We start from the raw sequence: 25810 nt of genomic DNA, 5'->3' as shown, positions 1-25810 counted from the left end.
GCTCCAGGCCGGGAGGCCGGGCAGCCGCCCTCGGCGGTCAGCGGGGGTCAGCGCGTCCCCCTCCCGCCGCCCTGGCGCCCGCTGCCGTGTGGTCCGGGCCTTGCCTGCTCCGAGTGGGCGTCCGGAGGCCGGGCCTGGACAGCACGCCCAGCAGGGGAAGGGTCCGGCGGGCGGGGGTGGCGGGGTCCCCCCCGGGGAGGATTGGGGGGCTGGACACAGGGCCGCGCGGGTGGTCGCGGGCTGGCCCGTCACTGGTGTTCTGACCGGGGCAGCTGCTCCCACTCGCCGGGGTGTCCACGCACCGCGCTCCGCTGGGGCCTGTGTCCGAAGCTGGCCAGTGGCGCCGGCGCTGGCCAAGGGCACCGAGTCCACGCCGCCTGCCTCTGGGCGTGGGGTGCGGGGCTTCCTTGGAATCGGATTTAAAGCCAGCTCCAGAATTTTTCTTTGGTGGCCGGAGCTCCTCCCCGTCCCGGCGCGGTCAGGGTCGGGGTCAGGGTCAGGAGCTGTTTTCGGGGAACTTCCGCCCCCTCCCCGGCCGCCGTCCCCCATCCGAAGCGCCCACCGCTTGTCACTTCCAAGGATGCACTTGACTGTGACGGGGGAACTGCTAACGTGGAATCCGAAAAGATCCTTTATCTTTTTTCTCTGCCTCATTTTTGTTATTGGGTAAACAGTCACTTTTTTCAAGTAATCTAACAATTACAGCTAAGGGTTTTAAGTTGCGTTTGATTCTTTTAGGCTTAAAAATTAGGTTATAACAAAGCTTTTGAGTAGCGTGAAAGATCAAAGATGGTTGAAATGTCTTCATACTGCAAATCTTTTTTGTTTTTTGTAGCATCATTAAAACTTTTAGTTCATTTCTCCTTCCCATTAAACCTTTTACTGGAGGCATTCACTCTTTTGCTAAGTATATGAAGTTTCGTTTCTTGTGTAATCCATGTAACAGGAAATTTTATTTTTGAGCAAGTAAGTGTTGGTTAGTATACTTTTAGTATACTTCTAAAGTTACTTTTTGGATCCTCTTCAGTGCCTGGAATCACCTTTTTTTATGTTTGGATTTCTCAGTCAGTAGTAAACTTTTAGTTTCTGGAACAAGAGTAGAGGGGAAAAAAAATCCCCAACACTATAGCATTCACGTGTTTATAGATCGTAAAATATTCTGGAAATTCTTAATGTTCTCAAGTCTGTTTTAAATGTGTAAATGTTGCATCATAGTTGATTTTTACTCTGTGTATGAAGGTTAGGTTATTGTGGCCTTCAAAAGACTTGTTAAGTCTTTGTTAACATGCATTCAAGAAAGTAGATGTTTTGCCTAAAGAAAAAAATGTAGCTACAGTGTTAGAATTTGAATGTAACTTTGTTAAACATTTTCTTTTTTGTCTTTTTTATTCAGTTCTCATCAGCATGGTTTTTTTTAACATACTAACAATGACTTTGGTGTTCGGCTTTTCCCCTTCCCAATATGAAGGGATCGATACCTATATGATTTCATCTCTTAGTACTGACATTTAAGCTTCCACCTTTATATTATTCTAGATAATGTTGCAGTACACCAGATCTTTATAGGAAGCCTTTTGCTTCAGTGTAATTATTTCCTTTGAGAAAGTTCCCAGGAGCCATGTTACTAGGTCAAAGGGCTCTGCTAGCCTAACTATGGGGAGCTGCTTTCAAGAACCTTTGGGTTTATGTCCAGTGACAGAGCAAGACCTGTGTAAGTTTGTTTTTCTCATTTTGAGAGGAAAAGATGCCTTTCCTGTGAAATGCATGAGATTGTAGGGACTTTGCTTGGTTTCTTGATTGTATTTGTGTGTGATTGTTTCCTCTGCGGGCTTAATTTATGTGGCAGTGCTTTGAAAATGATCACTTAATACTAGTGAATATACATGATTTATTATACTGATCAATACTTCCACCTAGCAAGTTAAATATGTGAATGAAGTCTTGGGGAGTGTTCAAAACTTTTTTTTTACCTCTTCCTTTCATGTCAAAGTGTGTTTTATTAAAGATAGTAGTTGTAGTTTTTATGTTTGTTTTTTTTTTAAATAACGTTGTCGGGAATTCTCAGTAGTTAACCCAATGTCTTCTACATTTCCTTTCAAAATTTTAGAATTAATGGTTTACTAATCCTGCTATCCTAATTTTAAACCTAACTAAACTAGAGAGTGCATCTACTGTTGTGGAGTCTGTCCTCACTGTCATGCATGACAAGGGGAGAAGGCTCCCACTTGGTGTCCAGGCTGGAATCGAGAGAGAAGCTGTGGGTTCTAGCAGCCATCTTTGTAGGAGCCAAGTACACAACCACTAATCCTGTTACCCTAATTCTAATTGTAAATAGTATCGCTGAATTTCTTTGCATAAAGGATTCAGTGTGAATTAAAAAAAATTGTAATTTTCAGCTTAGTGCTTTCACTGCTGCTTTCTTGTGAGGCATGCAACTTAGCTGCAATTCAGGGTGATTAATTGTTCATGCTCCATTTAATATCAGTGAGATGTTCTCTAAAAATCTTTAGGCAGGTCTGAAACTTAGGAACTTACTGAACATTTACTGTGTGCAAGACTGATGCAGCCCTCACTACACATCATGGAAGGAAATAAGGCTGCCCTGGCCTCCTGGTGCTTACATTCTAATGTGAGGGGAGGCAGTTAAATGACTGCCTGGATGCATGGATGGAAGGGAGCTCTGGTAGCCTACTGCTCCTGGTGGTGTCATCCAAAGGCATGCAGGTGGATTCCACCAGCCGCTCTGAGGGATAGCATGGGCACACTCCTCTCATGTAATTCAAAGTCTCCGAAAAGCCGCTGTCGGCTCAGCTGTGGGTGGTTCTGACAGGATAGGACAACTTGGAGTTTTGGTGTTGCAGTAGTTAAGCAGTTGGCTACTAACTGAAAGGTCAGTGGGTAGAACTCTGAGGGAGAAAGGCCATGCGCCCTACTGCTGCTTCCCTGAAGTTCACAGCCTTGAGACCCCGCAGATCGCCTGTTCTATAGGGACACCATGAGTCAGACCACTCAAGGGCCATGGCTTTGATTTTATAACAACGACATTTGAAGGTAACATTTAGGTCATTTGAGATGAGCTCTAGAAAGCTGTCAATAACAAAAGCATTCTCTTTTTTCTGTTGGTCTTGTTTCTTTGTCCCTCATTCAGTATTCACTGCAAGTACTTAAAACACACATTTTTAACATTAGACAGAAACCCACTTGGACTGCTTAATTGCCAAGCAAAATGTAACCTGCAGTAGGGAAAGACTGTTGTGTTCTGAAACAGTAAAAATCATCATGGTAACAGCCTTGTTTGATACTTTTTAAAAAAAATGTTAGTTTGTATTTTCTGTGTTTTTCTGGTTAGAGGGACTGTTACACAGTTAAATTTTACACCAGGGATCTTAACTCATATCCTAGTTATTTAAAAGGCATATGTTTTAACTTAAAGGAGCTGGGTGGTTTGTTTTTGGTTGGTCTGAAATAGTTTCAGCTGTGCTAAATTGTTTTTCACCCATAGATGTGTTTGCATTCATATTTTGATAAGGATTCTAAGTTTTTAGAGGCTTTCCCCTCAGGATGACAGTTCTCTGGTTAGGTAGCAGTAGTGTTTGGATAGTACTCAAGAGCTGAGCTTGAATGATTGAAAATTATTGTTTCCACTTCAGTGGGAGATGGAAACCAATTCATTAATAGGCCTGCCACTTTTCAATGGAAGTCCTTGTATTTTCTAAAGCACAGCGGGGTCATCTGACAGGTCTCATCCTTGGGTTTTAAGTGGATGTTTCAGAGGGGTCTGGGTTACACTGAGCGTTACTGAAAAGAAGGCATGGTGTGGTGCACAGACCGCTCCCCCAGGAGAAGATGGTGTGAGCCCACTGACTGCTCCGAGAGGTGGGCTGATCTGCTTTCTCCTCTGGCCTTGCTGGGGTCTCTGAGTTGGAACTGACTCCATGTCAGTGAGTTTGATACTAAAACATAGATGTGAGTTGCTAAAACAAAAACTCATGAAGTATATAGTCATTGAAAGAATACCAGTTTCTCTTGAGGTCTTGTTACCTTACGTGTGTAACAAATTTAAAAAAACAAAAATATTTTCCTTACAGAATGTATTCATTGGTGAATATGATTTGGGTATCGAGCTTTTTGAAGTGTGAAGATGGCACAGGATAGGACAGGGTCTTCTGTTCATTGGGTCCCTATGAGTCATACTCAGTGGCACCTAACAACAGCAGTCGAGCTTTTTAAACATTACAGCATCCAGATCTAGACTTTGTAATGGATACACTTGAACCTGTAAGCTTTTTAAAATAATTTTTTTTAGATTTTTCACTTTAAATTTTATAGTTCATTTTTAGTTATAATCAGAAATAAGGCGTCTTAGTGTGTTTTTTGCTATCCTTAAGTACAGTTGAGTCAATGCCTTTTTTTTTTAATATTGGAGTCCTGTTGGCATGTTGGAGTAAGCTTTGCACCATTAACAGAAAGATGCACAGTTTGAATCCAGCAGCCACTTTGAGGGAGCAGAGATGAAGCAGTCTGCTCCCACAGAAATTTACTGCCTTCTTAGCTTTTGCTGCTATTTGCTGTGTGCTGGAACTGACCCAAAGCTGACCCTCTAGCAGGTGTTTAGAAGCACCAAGTTGCATTGCAGGAGACTGCCTATCTTTCTTCCTTACTGTAGCTGGTGGATTCTAACTACTTGCCTTTGTATTGGCAGCACAGCTCCATACTAGTCACCAGAGCTCCCTAAGCCTTTGCTAGTGGATATATTACGTATCTTTTTCTATTATAATCAGATTTCTTCTGCCTTTGAAGAGGTAGATTTTGTGCAGATCCTTGCCTAGCAAAGGAGGTGTGCAGTTTTGTGGGTTGCTGTGCTGTAAGACACTTTCTGTAACAGGCAGCCCCTGGATTATGACAAAATAAATGGCTGAGTATATCTTTAAGTGGTGTTTGAAGAGAAGTCAGACAGATGCATAGAATTCTTATTTAGCCTTTAGTGCAAGAGAAGGTGGTCTGCTGTAGTGTGTAACGGATCTAGCTAACAGAAAGGTTGACAGTTTGAATTTTGCCAGCTGCTCTTGAGGAGGAAAATGGGCAGCCCTGTGTCATGGCTTGGGAAACTCAATGGAGGATCGCTGTGAGTCGGGACCAGTGTAATGACATTTGGCTTGATTTGTGAGTGATAGTATTTGACCCTACCAGGGACCCCATGGGAGAAAGATGAGGCAGTCTGCTTTCCTAGTGATTTTGGCGTTGGAAACCCTTTGGGGCAGTTCCACTCTCTTTTAGGGTCAGTGTGTTTGCATTTGCTTGGAATGCAGTGCAAAGTTGGACCGTGAGTAAGGATGGAAGGAAAAGGATCGATGCCTTTGGATTGTGCTGGTGAGAGTACAGAATATTGTGTGGACTGTTAAAAGAACACAGAATTCTGTCTTGGGAAGTGCATAGAGGGTGCTCTGTAGAGGGAGGGATGGTGAAACATCATCATGTCTGCTTAGGGCATGTCAAAAGGGGCCAATCCTTGGGAAGAGTGGAGGGTCAGAGAAAGAGGGAGAATGCAGCAAGATGGACTGGTTCATTGACGGGGCAGATACGCTGAAGCACGTGGGCAGTTGAAGATGGTGGAGGACAGGGCAAGGGTCAGCGTGCACAGGATCGCTTTGCATCATGGTCGACGATGACAGCAGCGTCAGGTCAATAGGAGGGAAGATTGACTCGCTGACAGTGATTTTGCTTTTTTTTTTTAAATTTTTTTAAAAAATTTTTTAATTTTTTTATTATTTTGTGTGTGTGTACCGTCAAATCAGATCTGACTGATACAGGAGGATATTGCGCCTCCTTCTCCGGCAGAGCATCTGGTAGATTCGAACTGTGTTCCTCTGGGATTGCAGTGCAGCTTCTTGTCACTAGGCCACCAGAGCTCCCCTTGATTTTGCTTTTTTGTTTTGGTGGAGTGTGTTAGTCCGTTGATGCCCATGGAGGATGGTGCATCTGGACTAGCAAGCAGGAGGGAGAGGGAATGGTGGAACATTTCATTTTGAAAGTTACCTTGGGAAGGAGGACTTATTTAAGTGTTGGTAATAGTCACATAGATTTGATTGCCATTTTCATACTGCCTTTATAAATTGTTTCATACTCTTAGCAGTGATTTTTTTGAGATAAAAAATACGCAGCTCAAAGTCAGGATGAAACAGCTTTATCATGTTTTGGGTGAAGGTGTGCCACAGTATTAGATACTCATGACAGGTTGTAGACACATGCTACGTGATATTTGTTGGGTACAGTCCCCGTGGCACCTCAGCACACTCATTCCTTCCATCCACCTGTCCCTTTCTACCCTTGCGGGTTTTGTGTCTTTACCCTCTTATCTTTCCTTTTATATAAATGTTGCCATGTTGGTCTCAGATAGTTGAATGCTTTAAGGAGCACATTCCTTACAGGGTGGTGGTGTTTTATGATCACGTATGCACTGCACTTGAGTCATAACTGACCTTTCAGTGGGTTTTCAGAGGTTGTAAATCCCACTAGAGGAGAGTGCCCACCTTTCTCCCATGAAGCAGTTGGTGGTCTTGAACTTCCTGCCTTATTAGTAGGCAAGCAAGCCGCCCCGGTCCCCCCCAGTTTACTACTATGCCTGAAAATACCTCTGGGAGTGGCTTCAGATTAATAGGTTCTGTTAGAGTGATAGTAACATGCCAGTGTTGTTACTTGGAGAATCTTTCCTTGGAAAAGGACATCATACTTGGAAAGGTGGAGGTAGGGTCGGCGAAAGAAAGACCCTCAGTGAGATGGATTGACACAGTGACTGCGGCAGTGGGCTCATACGTATCATAGAATGTGAGGACGGACCAGGATAGGACAGGATTCAGGTCTCTTTGTGAGGTCGCTGTGAGGTATGCTCATCGTGACAGCACTTAACAGCAACAACAGGATTAGGGTGATAGGCTCAGGGGTTTTTGTTCCTGTCAGCCTTATTGAGTTACGACTTTTCCTGCTGCATTTTCTCCTACTCTGCCCCTGGCCTGAATGGCAGCAGTGGTGGCTGGCACAGAAGTGGCTCCCATTGGCCTTTAGTTCTGGGGACTGACTTCTTCTCGAATCTTTGTTTCCTTTATCCTTTTCAACAGATGGGAACAAACCAATAGCTAGACTTAAAAAACAAACAAACAAAAAACCAAGAAGGATATTTTTTTTGGTGCTTATAAACATTTGTTGTGAACCTTTATATAGTTAATTAGTTTCATTTATGAAAAATAATTGAAAATCAGGGCAAGAAAAGACTTAAGATTTTTGCATGGAAGCTTATGCAGATTATCAGAACCCAGCTCTTGAGGCTTCTTGCATAGCTTAGTTGCTTTTATCTCACTTGTGACAGTCTAGGGGTAGGTTAACAAGGTCAGACTTTCAGAGGCAAACAGAAAGACAATAAGAAATAGTAATCTATGATTGAAAGTTAAGGAATGGGAGAATAACGCGAAAAACAGAAACCAGACATAAGAGGTCAGAAGCCTGACTGTCCTGGGAGTTAGCCTCAGCGGCCCCTCCCCTGCCAGGTATATTAACTGTTCTGTGGCACAGTGTAGTTGACTGATGTGCTCATGATGGGGGCACAGAAGGCAAGGAGAAATTGTTTTCATATTTTTCAAATAACTTAGTTTGGGGTTTTTTCAACTGCAGGCCATGACCCATTAGGTTGTGAAATCACTGTAATGGGTCATGACAGCCATTTTTTAAAAAATGAAAAAGGCTGGCAACGGCTAGAAAACATTCCATTGCTAAGAGGAGAATTTTTTTAAACAGCTGTGTTTCAGTTATGTATGTAGGTTGCACTGAAATACAACCTTGCCTTGATGTTATCAAAAAGCCACTGCTGGAGAAGTGCTTGTGTGCTAAAAAAAGCTCCTCCTCTCTGGAAGTTCAAATCCACCGGTAGATCCAAGAGAGAAAGATGGGCAATCCTCCTATGCAGTTTATTCCTTAAAAACCTCCCTGGAGGGTCATCTGTGGACAGTTCCAGCTGAAGGGGACAGTGCGTTGTTTTGAGTTTTAGAGGCAGTTGTTGTTATGTGCCGTTAAGCCACTTGTGACTCATAGTGACGCTATGTACAACAGCCCAAAATTCTGCTCTTTCCTGTGCCAACCTTATTGTCTCTGACACGCCTACCTGCATTACCCCAGTGATTGAATCAATACATCTCATCAAGAGTCTCCTCTCTTATGCTGTTCCTCTACCCCCCAAGAATGACATCCCTCTCCAAGGACTGGTCCCTCCTTGCAGCATGTCCAAAGTATGTCAGATGGAGCTTCAAAATCCTTCCTCCAAGGAGCAGCCTGCCTTCACCCTCTCCAGGATGAACCTGTTCATGCTCCTACCAGTCCATGGTATATTCAGTACTCTTCTCCAGCATCACAGCTCAAAGGCATCAATTCTCCTTCTATCATCCCTAGTCATTGTTGAGCTTTTTGACGCATAGCAAGTAATTACAAAGACTGTGGCCTGAATCAGGCACACCTTAGTCTCCAGACTGACATCGTTCCTCTTCAGTACTTGGGTGAGGTCCCTGACAGCCGACTTTCCCAGTGCAAGTCGTCTTTTAATTTCCTGGCTGCTGGTACCAAGAGTGTTGCTTGTGGAGCCAAGCAAACTAAAGCTGTTAACAATCACTGTCTATCATGATGCTGCCAGTCAGCCCAGTGCTAAGAATCTTGGTTTTCTTGATGTTGAGGTTCAATCCATATTGAAGGCTACAGTTCTTGACTTTATGCAGCAAGCGCTTTAGGTCCTCCTCAGTTTCAGCAAGCAGGGTTGTGTCATCTGTATAACACAGATTGTTGATGAGTCTTCCTCCAATCCTGATACCATATTTCTCCTCATAGAGCCATCCTCCTGGATCATCTGTTCTATAATGAAATGTGCAAAGAGCTGGAGTCAGAAAATCAAAAGAGCCAAACTCACTCAGCATTTCTTAAGCTGGAGAAACTAAAAAAATTCAAGCATCAAGTTGCAATACTTAAAGATGCTTTGGGCATAATATTCATTTATCCAGGAAGCATCCAAAGAAGATGGAAAGAGACTACAGAGTCATTGTACCAAAGAAATTGGCAGACACAGAAGAATTTCATGATGAAAGAAGTTCAAGCTGCTCTGAAAGAACTGGCAAAAAACAAGGCCCCGGGAATTGATGGCATACCAGTTGGCATATTTCGGTAAACAGATACTGCCCTGGATGTGCTCACCAAGTTGTGCCAAAAACTCTGGAGAATAACCTCCTGGCCAACTGACTGGAAGAGACCCATGTTTGTTTCCATTCCAAAGAAAGGTGACTCAACAGAGTGTGGAAATTATTGAACAATATCATTACTACCACATATAAGGAAGATTGTGCTGAAGATTATCCAAAACAACTGGAATAGCACATCAGCAGAGAACTGCCAGAAGTGCAGGCTGGGTTTAGACTAGGCTGTAGTACTAGGGATATTATAGCTAATGTTTGATGGAAGTAGAGTATCAGAGGAATGTCTTATCTGTTTTATTGATTATGCAAAGGCATATGACTGTGTGAATCACTACAGATTGTGGCTAACTCTGAGAAGAATGGGAATCCTTGAACACTTTATTGTACTTATGTGAAACCTATGCTTGGACAAGGAGGCAGTCGACAGAACAGAGCAAGGAAACACTGCATGGTTCAAAATTGGGAAGGGTGTACGCCAGGAATGTGTCTTATCTCTACACCTATTCAATTTTAGAGACAGTAAGGTGCAGTAAGTAAAGGATTAAGGGAGGATTTTACAGTTACATCTAATCCAGTGTTGCCGAATTTCATAAATGAAAATACAGGACACTTTTCCATTTTCTGGCCTCTGAAGAGCTCTCCAGCTGCACCCTCTCTAAGACATTATCTCTTTGTTCACTTGGCCATCCATCTGATGTTCAGTGCTCTCCAACTCCACAGCTCAAAGGTGTCAATTCTTTTTCTGTCACCCTTATTGTCCAGCTCTCAGATGCATAAAAAGTGATTGGAAAAACTATGGCCTCGATCAGACATATCTTAGTCCTCAAACTGACATCATTACTCCTCAGTATTTTGGAGAGGTCTCTAACTGCAGATTTTCCCAGTGCAATGCATGTCCTTATTTCCTGACTTCTGGTACCAAGGGTTTTAATTGTGGATCCAAGCAAGATGAAGCTGTTGACAGTTTCAATCTCCTCTCCATATGATGCTTCCTGTCGGTCCAGTGGTAGGAATCTTTTGTTTTCTTGACATTGAGATGCAATCCATACTGAAGCCTACCTTCCTTGATCTTCTGAAACAAGTGCTTCAAGTCCTCCTTACTTTGAGCAAGCGAGGTTGTATTATCTGCATAATTCAGGCTATTGATGAGTCTCCCTTCAATCCTGATGCTGCACTTCTTTCCATAGAGTCCAACTTCTCAGATCATTTGCTCAGCATACAGACTGAATAGGAATGGAGAGAAAATGCAGTCCTGACACACTCCCTTCTCAGTTTTAAAGCATGTGGTGTTTCCCTACTTCGATCACACAACAACCGTCTGGTCCAGGTATAGGTTCAGCGTGAGCACAATGAAGTGCTCTGGGATTTCCATTCTTCTCAATGTCAACCACACCTTGCCATGATCCACACAAATGCCTTTGCGTAATCAATAAAACACAAATAGACAGTTTTCTGGTATTCCTTACCTTCAGCCAGGATCCATATGACATCAGCAATGATATCCCTGGTGCCACTGACTTCTTTTAAATACTACTTGAACTTCTGGCAGTTTCCTACCTATTTATTCTAGCTGTTTTTGAATTATCTTCACCTTGCATACTTTGGGCATGTTGCTAGGAGGAACTATTCCTTGGAGAAGGACATGATGCTGGGAAGGGTGGAGGGTTGGTGAAGGAGAAGATGACTCTGAACCAGGTAGATTGACACATGACTGTTGCAGTGGGCTCTTGTGTGTCAGGAAGTGTGACAACAGTGCAGGGTAGAGCAGGGTTCACATCTTTTGTTCATAGGGTTGCTATGAGTTGAGCTCGATTTGATGGCACGTAACAGCAATAATAACATCTGAGGGTTTTTTAAAAATAACATCTAAGTTTTGTAGTAAACAGTTACTACTTTTATAGTATACATCTCATCATGGAGCAAACACTCTTTGTTGCTTAACTAAAATTCAGATTTAATTGGACATACCCAGTGTTTTTTCTAGCAGGCTTGCTCTAGACTACAGTCATGGTTCACTTCTCAGTGATGAGAATCTCAGCTTGCTAAGAGAAGAAACTCTGTTTTGTTTTCTTTTTTTTTAACTTGATACTCTTTATTGGTGGTTTGTTTTTTTTAATTCCCCAAGTCTCTGTTTTGAGTGCAGAAGGAAACTCTGCTTTTGTTCATGACTGTTTTCTTTTAACTCTTGTATCCATGTGGGGCATTGGATGTTTGAATAGTCTCTAGTACATAATTCAATTGCTCACTTACTTTCCATTTCTGTGTTGATTAAAAGGTAAAGAATGTGAGAGACAAAATTTTTCCTCAGAAAGTATGATACAACAGTGCAACAATGAATGAATCAAAACTCAAAATCTCTGTAAATGTTCATTAAAACTAATAAAATTTAATAATAATAAAAAAATCCTTGTTCTGTTCCATTCTTGGCTGTTAATAGACTCTCAATTTGGAGTTATTTGGAGTTGAAGTTACTTTGATGATCTTTGAATCATCAAAGGTAAACAAAACTAAAGCCAAAGAAATGATTTGCCGATCAGTGACCCTCTGTCCGCTACTGTATTACAGAAGAAGCTCTGGTGGGGTCGTGTTGGGCTAGTAAAGGAAAGCGTGGTGATTTTAATCCACCAGCTGCTCCTCTGGAGAAGGATGGTAGCCTCCTCTCTGTGCAGATTTACAGCCTCAGAAACGGAAGTCACTTTGAGTAAGAATTGGGCTGGTGGCTCATGTGCTCAGGAAAGTGATGAATCAACACAGTGACCATAGTGCAGTGTGGCTGAGGTGAGGATGGCATGGATGGGTCAGGGCTATAGGGTTGCTGTGAGTCTTGGTTGACTTAATGACACCTAGCAACAATTACAACATTTAAAAAAAAGTTTCAAAAAAATGTTTCTGTTTTAATCTATTTTATTTTCAATGCAAATTTACAGATCACATTTGTTTGTTCAGACAATCGTTCATAGATATTAATTGCCTTTGGTTGATGCTTATTTTTAAAAACAGTTTCAAATTTTGCTGTTTCATCCCCCAAAATTTACACCCATCCTTATCTATAAATAATATTCTGAGTGCTCTAGTTAGCACAGATTCCACTTCGCTTGTCTTTTTACACTTTGTTTTTTCAATTTCAAAGTGGAAGAGCATTCTTTAAATCCTTTTAACATAGGAACTTGATTCCAAAATTAAGATCTTTTGCAGTGTCGCTTCCATCCCTCTGTGACTGTCCCTTCAGAGCTCTAACCACATGGCAGGCAGCGTGCTTCTTGTGGGCTGGTTTTGACTGATAAGAGTGTTCAGTTGAGGAGTGTGAGTTCTTTTCTGCTTTAGCTGGAGGGTGAAAGAGGGGTCCCTGAGGATATTTGTTGACTATAGTGAGCCTCTGGATTGGCTTCTCTAGGTCTAGAAAGAAAGTTTCTCTGCGGAATTTGCTCTGCACACTGGGTAGCCAGAATGATCTCCCTGAAGCGTTTTTTGTTCTGTCCTCTTTATTCTGAGAAACTCGTCAGCGGCTCTCAGTACAGTACTGGTTGAATCAGGTCCAGACTATTCAGTTTATCGTCAGGCCCCTTCCTAGACTGGACAAAAGAGAGTACCGGATGCTTTGCCTGGTCTTGTCTTGACCTCTGAAGCATAAGATGTGACTTTCAAGGTTAACTGCAGATCCTCTGTGTGTGTTGTGCCAGGAAAACGTGGTTCCCAGAGGTGTTGAGTGCCCACTGCTGTGAGCTGCAGTGCACAGCCACACAACTGGCAGACTCTTCTTGGGATGAGCACTGAGATAGGAGCAAGCAGAACTATGCCCAGACAAGAGGAGGTCAGCTCAGCTAGGAGGGGGTCAGCTCAGCTATCGTAACTTTATAGGGGAAGGGTTCATCATGGTCATGTGCACCATTAGTTTAGAAAAATCTTTGTGTTTACTCTGTTAGGGCTTTATTGTTGCTAGTAAAACTATCATGTTCAACAAGTACAGCAGCTCTAATGCTCACCCAAAGAAGGCAATCAATTATGGTAAAAAGTAAAAATTTCTAAATAACTCAAAGTGGTAGGAAAATGATGGCTTGAAATAGGATAATTATGATGAAGGACCAAGAGCAAATCTCCCATGTTTATTCAGCTAAAGTTGGGAAGCATTGATGGCTGAAATGCACCAACTTTTAAGTCTGCAGTTAAATGTTCATTTGGAAGAAGATGGAGTGTGGTTAAAATGCTACTCTTGCAACTTTTATTAAGGTTTAGAAACAACGCTGCAGGTCCATGGTCCACTGGATAAAGGGCCGCCTGTCAAGTCTCTAGGACTTGAGGACACTTGAGGAGACAGTTTAGGAGAGGAATCTCTCTGGAGAAAAAAATTTCCATCACTGACATCTGATGGCCCCTGAATGCCACTGAGTCAAGCAGAGAAAACTTGCTTTTACAGTTTGAAAAGGGGGTAGGCGCTTTGGGTGTGCGCTCTGGCTCCTCCTGTTCATTGTGAACGTGGAACAAATACACAGGAGGTGGGGTAGGGGGAGTGGTTTATTCTCCTGGCTTACTGCAGTTATGGGTTAGTTCAGATTGCTATACTATTACTCCTTATTGTGAGACATTGCATTTTAGTTAGTTTGTTGAGGTGTAATTGACAGTACTCCTTTTCCAGTGTGGTTCTGGAGTTTGGACAAGTGAATACAATGAGGTAGCCACTGTCACGATCAAGATGTTGCCTCGTAAAGTTTCCTTGTTGCCCTGTACTCAGGCAAATCACTCATCTGTTTATGGTCCTTATTGATCTTTTTTTTACAGTGTGCAATACATGAGCTCTAGCTTCTTGTGCCTTTTTTATTTAAATTTATTATTAATTTCAGTAAAAATTTACAGAAACTTTGGATTTCCATTCATTCATTGTTGCACTTTTCTCCCCTCCCAACCCTCTGCCCTAGTACACTACCCTCTTGGAAAAGTAAAAGACAAATTCTTTCATTGTTTTACAAACCCTCCGCCAGGTCTACTCCACCATGTAGCCTTTGCTCTAGACTCCTGTCATGACAAAAATACCTAATCACATAGCCCTTTTAAACAGTTTTCTCCCTCATCTGTTTCAATGCAGTGTACATTGTTGAACCCATCTTTATCAGTCTCTCCCCAAATCCAAGGTCAGTCCTGTTTTACAACAGTGGCACCATGCAGTATTTGTTCTTTTGTGACGGAGATACTTCACTCAGCATAATGTCCTCCAGAGTCACTCATTCTGAATAATACTGCATGAGGTCCTTGTTTTTCAATGCAGCAGAGTATTCCATTGTGTGACTATACCACAACTTCTCTATCCATTCATTTGTTGAGGGGCACTTAGGTTGTTTCCAACTCCTTGCTATTGTGAACAAAGCCGCAATAAACATGGGTGTGCATATATCTGCTTGGATGTCAGTTATGGTCTCTTTGGAGTATATTCCCAGTAATAGGATTGCTAAGTCAAATGGTTTCTCTATTTGCAACTTTTTGAGAAAGCACCACACCTCCTTCTACAGTGGTTGCACCATTTTACACTTCCACCAACTGTGAATAAGGGTTCCAGTTTCTCCACAACCTTGCCAGCATTTGTTGCTTGCTGTTCTCTTAAAGTTTGCAATTCTGACTGGGGTGAGATAGTATCTCATAGTTGTTTTGATTTGCATCTCTCTTAGAGCTAGGGATTTTGAACATTTCTTCATGTGCTTGTTAGCCATTTGAATGTCCTCTTCGGTGAAGTGTCTGTTCATATCCTGTGTCCATTTTTCTGTTGAATTATTTACCTTTATCTTGTGGTGGTGGGTGACCTTTTTGTGGCATACCACTTTCTTTTTCTTTTTTTTTTAAATTTTATTTTAATAATTTTAATGAACATTTACAGAGATTTTGGATTTCCATTCATTCATTGTTGCACTTTTCTCCCTGCCCAGCCTCCCCCCCCTCCTTTGCTCCTCTCTTTGAAAAAATAAAAGAAAAATTTTTTCTTTGATGGCATACCACTTTCATGCCACTGCATGTAGTAATCTCTTTTTATTCCAGTATATGTGTGTGTCACAGTGCATCACTTAACGGATACTGAGTTTGTTAGCTGTTTTTGGGTGTTAAGAATATAGCTGCAGTGAATATTTGTGTGCAAGTTTATATGGACATACAATTTCAATTCCTTAAAAAAAAATTTCAATTCCTTGATAAAAATACATGAGTGAGGTTGTAGGACAGCAAGCATTAATTTAATTTTAAAAGGTACTGCCAAACAGTTGGCCGAAATGGCTGTTGCATGCGCTCTGTATGAGACTTCGCACCCACACCCTCACCCGCTCCAGCCAGCACTGTATGTGTCTGTCATCTTAGTCCTTGTAGTGGGTGTGGAGAGGTATCTTAGCATAGTTTTAATGTGCATTTTCCTAATATCTGATGATCCTTCAGCATCTTCTCCTGAAGTGGTTGCCACTTGTGTATCATCATTGTGACAAAACTCCCCAAATAGACAAAAACTCCTATTTGAGCTCAGACTTGCCTAAAAGTAAAGCAGCTTCTGTGTTTGAATTATCTGACTTCTAGACGTGGAACATTTTGAGGACAGGGACAAGTGCTTGGTATAACTTTGTGAACTTTGGTAAGAGATCACTTACTAAGTGCTGGTTTTAATATTAAGCAGATGAGTTTTCCCTGTCAAGGAAAACCTTGTGACTTAACCTTGTGGTAGAAATGGGTTACTACTTATTTCTGTCTTAAAATCTGGGAGAAAATCTTTTTGATGACATTTTCTTCAGAAGATAAATCCTCTTATGAATAGATCCGCAAGGGGTTTGATTTCTTTTAATGCTTTGGGGACAGCCATTGGCTAGTTACGGAAAATTGGTGTGTGTGAAAGCTGATTAGTCTTAATTGGCAGGGAGGGGACCAGTTACTGAGTGGACCCACCATGAGCTCCTTATTTAGCTGGGGCATGTATAATCTCATATGCTCACCATCCAACCGTGTCAGGTAGTACTTCCTCACTTCCTTCGCATTCCTTTTACCTGTGAGGAATTTAAAGCCTGGAGGGGTTAAAGTACCAGCTAGAAAGAGGCATGACGGGATGATGTCTCTGAAAAGGTCCCTGCAAGTGAGAACAGGACACTGATAGTAGGTTCAGGAGTTCAAGTTAGCTCCTCCTTTCATCAGTCAGGAATCTGAGTCACTAGCTTCACTGATGGAGTTCTTGGTGGTCTAGTCTGGTGGGTGCTGCCTTGTTAATCAAAAGCCCTCATTCTTCAGAGGTTCCAATCTACTAGCTGCTTGTGGGGAAAGGCTGCTCCTGGGGAAGGTGTCATCCTTTTAGGATTTGCAGCTTTGGCAAAGCCTCGGGAGGGTTGCTGTGTGTTGGAACAACTCGATAGCAGTGAGTTTGAGTTTGAACTTCACTGGGTGAGTAGGCTCCTGCAGGTGAAGAGTGGGAAGAGGAGGAGGAATTTGTATTTGTGACAGGGAATTGTTTTTAAATTTGTATGCATTCATTGTCCTTTTCCTTCCCTCCCCTTTCCCCGTCCATATTGCAGTGCACCACTTGTACCCACTTGTTGTCCTCTGTACAGTCTTGAATCATATGTTCCTTTTAGACCCTTCTTTCCCTCATTGTTCCAATGCAGTGTTCATAATCTATTCACTCTTTTCCTGTTCTCCCCAATCCCCATGTCAGTCCTATTTTTTTAATTGAGATTTTAATGAAAGTTTATAGAGAACTTGGATTTCCATTCATTCATTGTTGGACATTTTCCTTCCTGCCCCTCAGATCTTTTTGGGAAACAGAAAAATTCTTTCATTGTTACACAGCACCCCCTAGTCCACTTTACTATGTAGCTCTTATTCATATCAGTCCTGTTTTATATCAGCGATGCTATGCGGAATTTACTTCTTGATAGTCTGAAAATATTATAGGAAGTCTGCATATTGTTTTTTTTAATGCAGTCTGAAAGGTCAGGGAATACATAAGAACTTCTAATAACTGTTTTAGCAATAGAACTACCATTTTATTCTTGCCATATGTTAGAAATAGCTAGTTTTGTGGGGGGAAGACTTTTAGATGTTAGTGATGTGAGAATATTTGACGGAGTATTTTCTTTTGACATGATTGTTACAGCTTACTTTGTGTCAATTGTGTTTTAGGAATTGTGCCGGGTGCACGTCTATATTCTTTAGTCCTCACAGCCACCCAGTCTGTCATGTCGGTGGTGCCATATCCAGTTTACAGGGGAAGAAGTGGCTGTTAAGAGAAGCCAAGGAACTTACCCAGAGCCAGAGAGCTAACCAGGTGGTGGAGCCCTGGAGCTTGACCTGAAAGACTGCTGTTGCTTGCTTTGTTTTCCCCAAATAGGCTTATTTTTTAATCTTAATTTTAAAATTTTATATTTCTGTATATATGTATATATGCAGAAATATGTATATGTATATATGCAGAAATATGTATATGTATATATGTGTTTGTGTGTGTGTGTGTGTGTGTGTGTGTGTATATATATGGAATTCTGGTGGCCTAGTGACAAGAAGCTGTGCTGTAATCCCAAAGGCCTGTCATTCAAGGCCGCCAGCTGCTCTTTGGGAAAAAAGATGGACAGTCTCCATTCATGTGATTAACTGCCACTGGACAGTCAGCTGTGGGTGGGTTCCGACTCTTTGGTACACAGTAACAAACAGCCTATATACAGCAAGGTTGTGTCTTCTGCTTAATGCAGGTTATTGATGAGTCTTCCTCTGATTCTCATGCCATACTCCTCTTCATGGAGTCAAGCTTCTCAAATAATTTCCTCAACAAACAGATTGAATAGCTATGGAGAGAGAATGCAATCCTGATACCTTTCCTTATTTTAAACTATGTAGTGTTCCCTTGCACTGTTCGCTCAACAGCTTCCTGGTCTAGGTGTTGTATGAGCACCATTCTAGGATTCCCATTCTTCTCAATGGATTAGAGACCTCTGTAACAGAGTTATAGACCTCTCTGAGTTATTGAGGACTATTGCTGTCAGTTTGAGGACTCAAGTGCATCTGGTTCATGCCATGATCTTTCCAATCACTTGCTATGCCTCTGAGAGCCGGACAGTTAATAAAGATGACTGAAGAATTGATGCCTGTGAGCTGTGGTGTTGAAGAAGAGTGCTGAACATTCCATGGGCAGGCAAAAGAACAAACGAGTATGTCTTGGAGAGGGTGCAGCCAGAGTGCTCTTTGGAGAAAAAGAAGATGAGGCTTTATCTCATATACTTCAGGCATGTTGCTAGGAGGGTCTATTCCTTGGAGAGTGACATGATGCTGGGAAAGGTAGAGGGTCACTGAAGGAGAGGAATCCCCTCCGCCAGGTGGATTGACACAGTGACTGCCTCCCTCAGTGGGCTCTGGGTCAGGAAGTGTAAGAATGGCACAGGATAGGATAGGGTTTAGATCTGTTGTTCATAAGATTGCTATGGATTGTCATAGTTGACAACAACAATATTAATACATATATACAGCAAAACATATGTCTAAAATAGAGTCGGTGTGCAGTTCCAATTCAGTGACAGGGATTTTGTGCCTTTCCATATGCTGCACCCACAAAGAATGTGTATGTTCATAACATACACAGCACATAGGAGACTAAGGTACACAGGTCTTGCATACCATGTGTTATCTGCACCAAGTCCAGTACATTCTTCAAGTTGTGCAACTCTTCTCACCTTCTTTTCTGAGCTGTTACTCCTCTGTTAGTGTAATCTCACTGCTTTTAGGAACCATGCTCCCCTACCTCTGGTCTAGATGCACGAGAAAACAAAAGCTGATGAAATACGGAGTCTAAGAGAAGAGTGCAGTCATTATTGTTAGCTATGAAATTATTTTGATTTCCTATGCTTCTAAACCTTGGCATTTCCCAGTTTATAAATGGGTTTGGGTCCATAAGTTTGTTTATAGTCTTCATTCCCCAACTCCCCCTCCTGCTTTTTTTTTTAATTTAAAAATTTGTAAACAAAGTTATATATGGTGGTAAGTTTTCTTTATCTGCATATTTCAGCAAGATAGTCAGATGTAACTTAAATTGCACCAAGTCTTATGAGTTCAGAGGTTTTTTTTGTGGCTTAATAATAACCAGACACTACTTAGAGTATTTCTATAGAAAAATTTGAGTGAAAAGGAAGCCACTTCCCCACTCTTTCCTCCTCTAGTCACGTGAGAGACTTTCCATGGCGTGTTAGTCCTTCATGAGGCAGGAGGTGAGGAAGGCCTTCTCCAGATCCCATCTAGGTGAGGAAGTAGGTGTATATGCACTTAGAGTAGGAGAGGCTGAGGTCCTGGAACTGTCTGAAGTGCCTCCTTCCTGTCGTGGGATCTTTGTATCTCTTGGTTTTTGTAATGAGTGTTGAATATGCTCCAAATAGAAGGGGAATCTAGAATAGTTGCTCAAGAACTTTGTCTCCTCTCTGTGCCGTTAGGGCAATTCTGAGTGTGCAGCAGTCCCTCTCATGGTTCAGACAAGAATGTCATGGTGTCAGGCCTTTCCCCCTCCCCATTGTTTTCTTGATTCCTACAGCACGTTAGGGAAGCTCTGGTGGCTTTGTGGTAAGGAATTGTGCACCATTGCAAGGATAGGAGACTGGTTCCCACTCACCTGCTGCTGGAGGGGCTGCTGTGGGCTGGCTCTGACTTACTGGTATGCCATGGTGACAGCAACACAGTCATTTCTGCTCACCAGTTTGGCTTAACATTTCCTTTGGTTTCAGACTTAACTCTCCTTGAACTGAGTCATCTTTCTCTTGAAAAATAACTTATTCCAAGTGTGAGGTTATCTTTGCTTTTAAGGTCTTCTGTGATTCCATGCAGGGTTTGGTAGTGTGTATACGTGAGTGTGAAAAAGAGAATAAGTGAGATTATACTCAACAGAACATAATACCAGTTCAGCTATTTCTACATGAACAGTTCAGTTACATCAGTTACATTCCTTACGTTGTACAGGCATCCACAAGGAGTCTTTTGGTGTATATTTTTGTTTTTTTAAAACTTTAAAAATTGTAAAAGTAATTTTACCTCTAGGCCATATAAAAACAGGCCACTAACCCAAAGATCATTTGCTGACCCCTGGTATGTGCCTGTTTTGCCTTTCTGATCCTGTTTCCCACTCCTGTTCAAACCGTGGCTTTTGTTTAATTCTTTAATTACAACTTTAATTGAACTCTGGTGCCTTGGCACAGAACTCTGATAGCCTAGTGGGTGAGGAGTTGCACTGCCAGCCTAAAAGCAGGCTGTTCAAATCCACCAGCTGCTCTGTGGAGAAAGATGAGCAGTCTCCTTCGGTGTGATTAATAGCCTTTGAAAGTCCCCAGACGGTCAGCTATGAGTCAGTTCCAGCTGGATGGCACACAGCAGTGATGACCTGCCGTGGTGATGCTGTGTCAGCTTCTGCTCTTGCATGCTTTTCCTGCGTTGCTCCACCTTTCTAGATCCTCATATTTGTCACATAGTGTCTAACCTAAATTGACGTGTAATGCATTCTCCGCCCCCTTTTGTTAACCCCAGTAGAATGTATCCTTCCCTATACAGCTGACTTTTCTTTTTTAAAATTTTATTAATTTTAATGAATGTTTACAGAGAGTTTGGATTTCCATTCATTCATTCTTGCATTTTTCTCCCTGCCCACACCTCCCCCCAGTTTACTCTTCTCTTTGAAAAGTAAAAGAAAAATTCTTTTCTCCCCCGCCCCCAGTACAGTCCACTATGCAACCTTCATTCTGGACTCTTGTCATGACCATAATACCCAATCATATATCGCTTTTAAACGGTTCTCTCCCTCATCTGTTTCAATGCAGTATATACAAATTTAACAAATTTTTCTCAGTCTTACCCCAACCCTGATGTCAGTCCCGTTCTACAACAGTGGCACTATGCAATGTTTGTCCTTTTGTGACTGAGATATTTCACTCAGAATAATGTCCTCCGGGATCACCCATTTTGAATAATATTACACAAGTTCCTTGTTTTTCAATGTAGCATAGTATTCGATTGTGAATATACCAGAGCATCTCTATTCATTCGTTTGTTGATGGGCACTTAGGTTGTTTCCAACTCTTTGCTATTGTGAACAAAGCTGCAGTAAACATGGGTGTGCATATATCTGCCTGGATGACAGTTATGAGTTTCTTTGGGGTATATTCCCAGTAGTGGAATTGCTGGGTCAAATGGTATTTCTATTTTCAACTTTCTGAGAAAGTGCCATACAGCCTTCCACAGTGGTTGCACCATTTTACACTCCCACCAACAGTGAATAAGGGTTCCATTTTATCTACAACCTCGCCAGCATTTGTTGTTTGCTGTTCTGTTATATTTTGCTATTCTGACTGGAGTGAGATGACATCTCATAGTTGTTTTACAGCTGACTTTTCTTATGGACACGCACCAAATTTATAACATCTCTATGCTTTAGGTGGCCTTTTCTCTGCCAGGGTCTCTCCCCTGCTTTTTTCCTCTCACTGCACTGATGATCTTCAAGCGGGTGAAGCTGCCCCCACGCTACCCCCACGATGTGCCTTCTAAACTGGGTAACTTGGAAGGAGGGATCATTTTTCACTCACTACAGAACTATCTTAGTCTGATAGTTTCAAACTTTGAATGAATCAATATGTAGTATACAAGCTTAAGAAAATGCTAAGCTGTATCCACTTGTATTGTACCACCCAAACCCACCAACATTTCGTGGTCAGCACTAATGTGCTCATGTTGTTTTTACTGGCTTCTCTGCAAAAACAAACCTGTTGCTGTTGACGCCTATTGACCCTGTAGAGAAGTGTCAAACTGTTCCACAGGCTTTCTGAGGCTGTCATCGCCACAGAAGCAGATTGTCACTTTTGCCTCCAGGGGAGTAGCTAGTGGGTTCTGGCCATTGGCCTTTCAACTAGTCTCTTTAGTGCCTAACCACTGCACCACCAGGGCTCCTTCCATATTGGGTGGCAGAAGCATAAAACATGTTCCTCTCTGAAAGATGTACTGGGCAGTGCTGCAGTGGGGCCATAGGAGCTCTTTCTCCTGAGTCCTGGCGAGGTTTTGATATTCCTGGGGTAGATTGGAACATGTGTGAACCACCATCTGTGCAAATTCATAAGAAGAGATATTAACCACTCTAGGGTGTATAGGACTATAAAGAAAAGGTTTACATTAATAAGTATTAAATATATAATAATGGATCATGACAAATTGTGACTAACCTTGAGAAGAATGGGGATCCTGGAATACTTGATTGTGCTCATGTGAAACCTATACTTGGACCAGGAAGCAGTCATCAAACCAGAGCAAGAAAATATTTCATGGTTCAAAATTAGGAAGGGAGTGTGTCAGGGAAGCTTCCTGTCTCCAGATCATTTCTATACATATCTATATGCAGAATCATTTGGGAGGCTGGGCTTTAAAAGGAGGAATGTGACATCCGGATTGGAGGAAGACTGTGCAACAACCTTCATTATGCATATGACCCTTGCCTGCTGAAACTGAGGGGGACATGAGGCATTTACCACAGAAGGTCAAGGACTGCAGCATTCAATACAGATTGAAGCTCAAATCAAGAAGACAGATTCTCACCACTGGGTCCTTTGGCAGCACCATGGTAGATGGAGAAGAAATTGATATTGCTACCACTTTAAGTTTGTTTGGCTCTACAAGCAACACTCTTGGCACCAGCTGTCAGGAAGTCCAAAGACTAATTGCATTGGGGACATCTGCTGTTAGGGACTTCTCCAAAGAGCTAAAGAGCAATGATGCCAGTCTAGAGACTTAAGATGCCCCTGATTGAGGCCATGGTCTTTATAATACTTGTTAAGCATCAGAGAGCTGAACAGTGACTAAGGATTGAAGAATAGATGCCAGTGAGCTGTGGTGCTGGAGAAGAATATAGAAACATACCGTGGACTGCCAGATGAACAAATAGGTCAGTCTTGGAGAGGATGAAACTAGGTGAAATACTGCTCACATACTTTGAGCACGTGTCCAGGAGGGACCTGTCCTTGGGAAGAACATTGTTCTTGGAAAGGTGGAGGAGAACAGCACAGGAGAGGAAGACCCTGAATGAGATGGATTGACACAGTAACTGGGGTGATACGGGTAGCTGTGTTGGAGACAGATTGGTTCAGGACAGGGTGAGGTTCATAGCTATGATGCATAGGGTCACTGTGAGTTTCAGGTGACTTGATGGCACATAAGAACAATTTCCTTTTCACATGCTTGAGGAGGTGCAATTTTTATTCACATTTTACAGGTGTTGAGCTTGAGATATAAAACTGAGTCAGGTTCAGATCCTAGATCTGGGAAAAGGTAGGCCAGAAAGTGTACCCACGTGGCTTGCCAGAGGGTGTGACCTGTGTGAAAATGGAGACTCTGTTTATAGTCTCTTCCAACTACCAACATCTGGCTATATCTGGCAGTTGTTGCGGGTATGTTTAAAGTTGCTAGCCATTCTCAGTTTACTAACAGTAAAGTTAAAAAGGAAAAGAAGACCCTTTAGTGTGACTGTGTTTGGGTTGTCATGACATGCTCCCTGCCCTCACTGCATTTGACACATCTTTTCTGGTGAGTAAGTAGTTATTCAGTAAGTATTAGTTATAGCGTCTCTCTTTCTAATGGAAAAATGGAAATGAGAAGAACTTAATGACTCTCCTCAGCATGTTAACCATAACAAACTTGAACTAGATGTCTGGGGGTTAATTTTCTTTTCTCTCAATAGCAGTGGCTTTTCTTTATTATTGAGAAACAAACTGTATAGTCAGTACTTGCTGTGATTCATATAAACGATGTTGTTACTTGAATTTACTCAACAGGCTAGAGCCCGTAATGTGCGCCAAGGGCGCTGGCCCTGTGGAGCAGGTCTCTGTCCTGGATGTGGTCAGGGGTCAGACTCAGCTGGATGGCAGTAGGTTTTAGGGTCCTGGGTGCCAGACTCAGTTCTGGGCACACAATAGTGAAGGAGATGTAAGTGGACACATAATTAACAAGACAGTTTGGGTGACTAGGTCCTGTGATCTACTCAGGATAGTTCTAAAAACAATGATGTGGTCGTGGTTAGAGACTTCAGATGGAGCGGGCAGGCAGGCCTCTTAGGTGACAGTTCTATTGAGGCCAGCAAAACCAGAAGAGCTGGGTGGAAACAGAGATGTGCAGGGGGGGGACTCTTAATTTTACAAGAAAGGAGTAGGGAAGTATGTGCTACTTTTAGTGTACCGAGAAAAACGAACCAGAACGGTGTTGTTTGCTGCCATCAGGGACATCTTGGTAGGAAAGGTAGAGGGCCAGCAAAAGAGAAGATGACCCTCAGCCCGGTGAGTGGATGCAGTGACTGCAGCAAGGGTCTCTAGTGTGTCAGGCAGGAAGTGTGAGGGTAGCTCGGGATAGTACAGGGTTCAGATTTGTTGTTCATAGGGTCACTGTGAGTTGTACTCGACTCGACAACACCTAACATAAGCTTTGGGAAAAGTATTTACAACAACAACAATTTGTATGCATATTGTTAATTGACATTCATTATTCTATAAAGTTTTCAGTGACTGAATTGGGAAGTAGATTGCCAGACTTTTCTTCCTAATCTTAGTTTGAAAAATCTGTGGAAATGCAGCATTCATTAACAGGCAACCTTCACTGGCAGACAGGTGGTAGCTGAGCATGAAATGCATTGAGCAGGAATTGAACCCAGGTCTTCACTTTGGAAGATGACAATTCTATGGAACTTCTTGTGTGTACCACTGAATCAGAATGGACCCTTAGCAGACCCTCCAGCAAGTTTTTGGAGGCAATAAGTTGCACAGGAGGTGACTGTCCCCCACTCACTCCCACCACCAACCTGGTGCAGCTGATAGATTCAGCTCCTTGCCTCTAGGCCACCAGAGCCCCCTTGAACTTATAAGTACATAAAATTCTATGTGTGTGTGGTGGTAGTAGTCTTAGGAACTGTTGAGGCCACTACAGCTCACATGGTGACCCTTTGAGCTGGATCTGAACCTTGCCCTGTTAGGTACCATCCTCATCTCCGACGTACTCCATCCCGTTCTGCTGTTACGGTCACTGTGTTGATCCATCTGATTGAGGGCTCATAGATATCCAGATGACTTTCACTCAAGGACTAGTTTGATTCCGGAAACTTGGGTCAGTGAGACAGGAAATCCTGATGGTATAAACGAGCTGCGCAGGCCCATTGAAGCGGTAGTGGAAACTAGTGAAGGGCACGTAGAGCAGAGCGTTGGAACAGCTGTGCTGACTGAGCTGGACGGGGAAACGAGGGAACTGAAGTGTTCTTTACTGTGTGGTGGCAGTGCCAGTAGGAATTGCAGAGATTGGCTTTTTCCTCCCTTAATTTTGAAACATTGAAAAGAAATTCCATTATTTAATTTGTCTCATTTATCAAGAATGCTCCCTGCATTGTGTATATGATTTTTTAAAAACTTGTTAATTCAAGAAATGTATGAAAATCAAAACTTTAACATAGACGCTGAAGCTTTCTGACATTGAGGCTTTACTCAGCTCGTTCATTCATTAAATGTAAAATTAAAAAGGCTACTGCTTTTTTTCCCCTTCATTATTAAATTTTATTAGTTTCAATGAACATTCACAGGGATTCTGGGCTTTCA

The 25810-nt window shown here is 42.2% G+C and overlaps 1 pseudogene; it reads right to left on the bottom strand.

Annotated features, from left to right (window-relative positions):
• The window catches only part of LOC102875974, a 47014-nt pseudogene that overhangs the window by 9062 nt on the left and 12142 nt on the right, over positions 1-25810 (bottom strand).

This window comes from Elephantulus edwardii, unplaced genomic scaffold, assembly GCF_000299155.1.
Source record: "Elephantulus edwardii isolate Elephantulus edwardi_28Jun2011 unplaced genomic scaffold, EleEdw1.0 scaffold00148, whole genome shotgun sequence".
NCBI lineage: Eukaryota > Metazoa > Chordata > Mammalia > Macroscelidea > Macroscelididae > Elephantulus > Elephantulus edwardii.
This window is presented reverse-complemented; position numbering and strand designations above follow the sequence as displayed.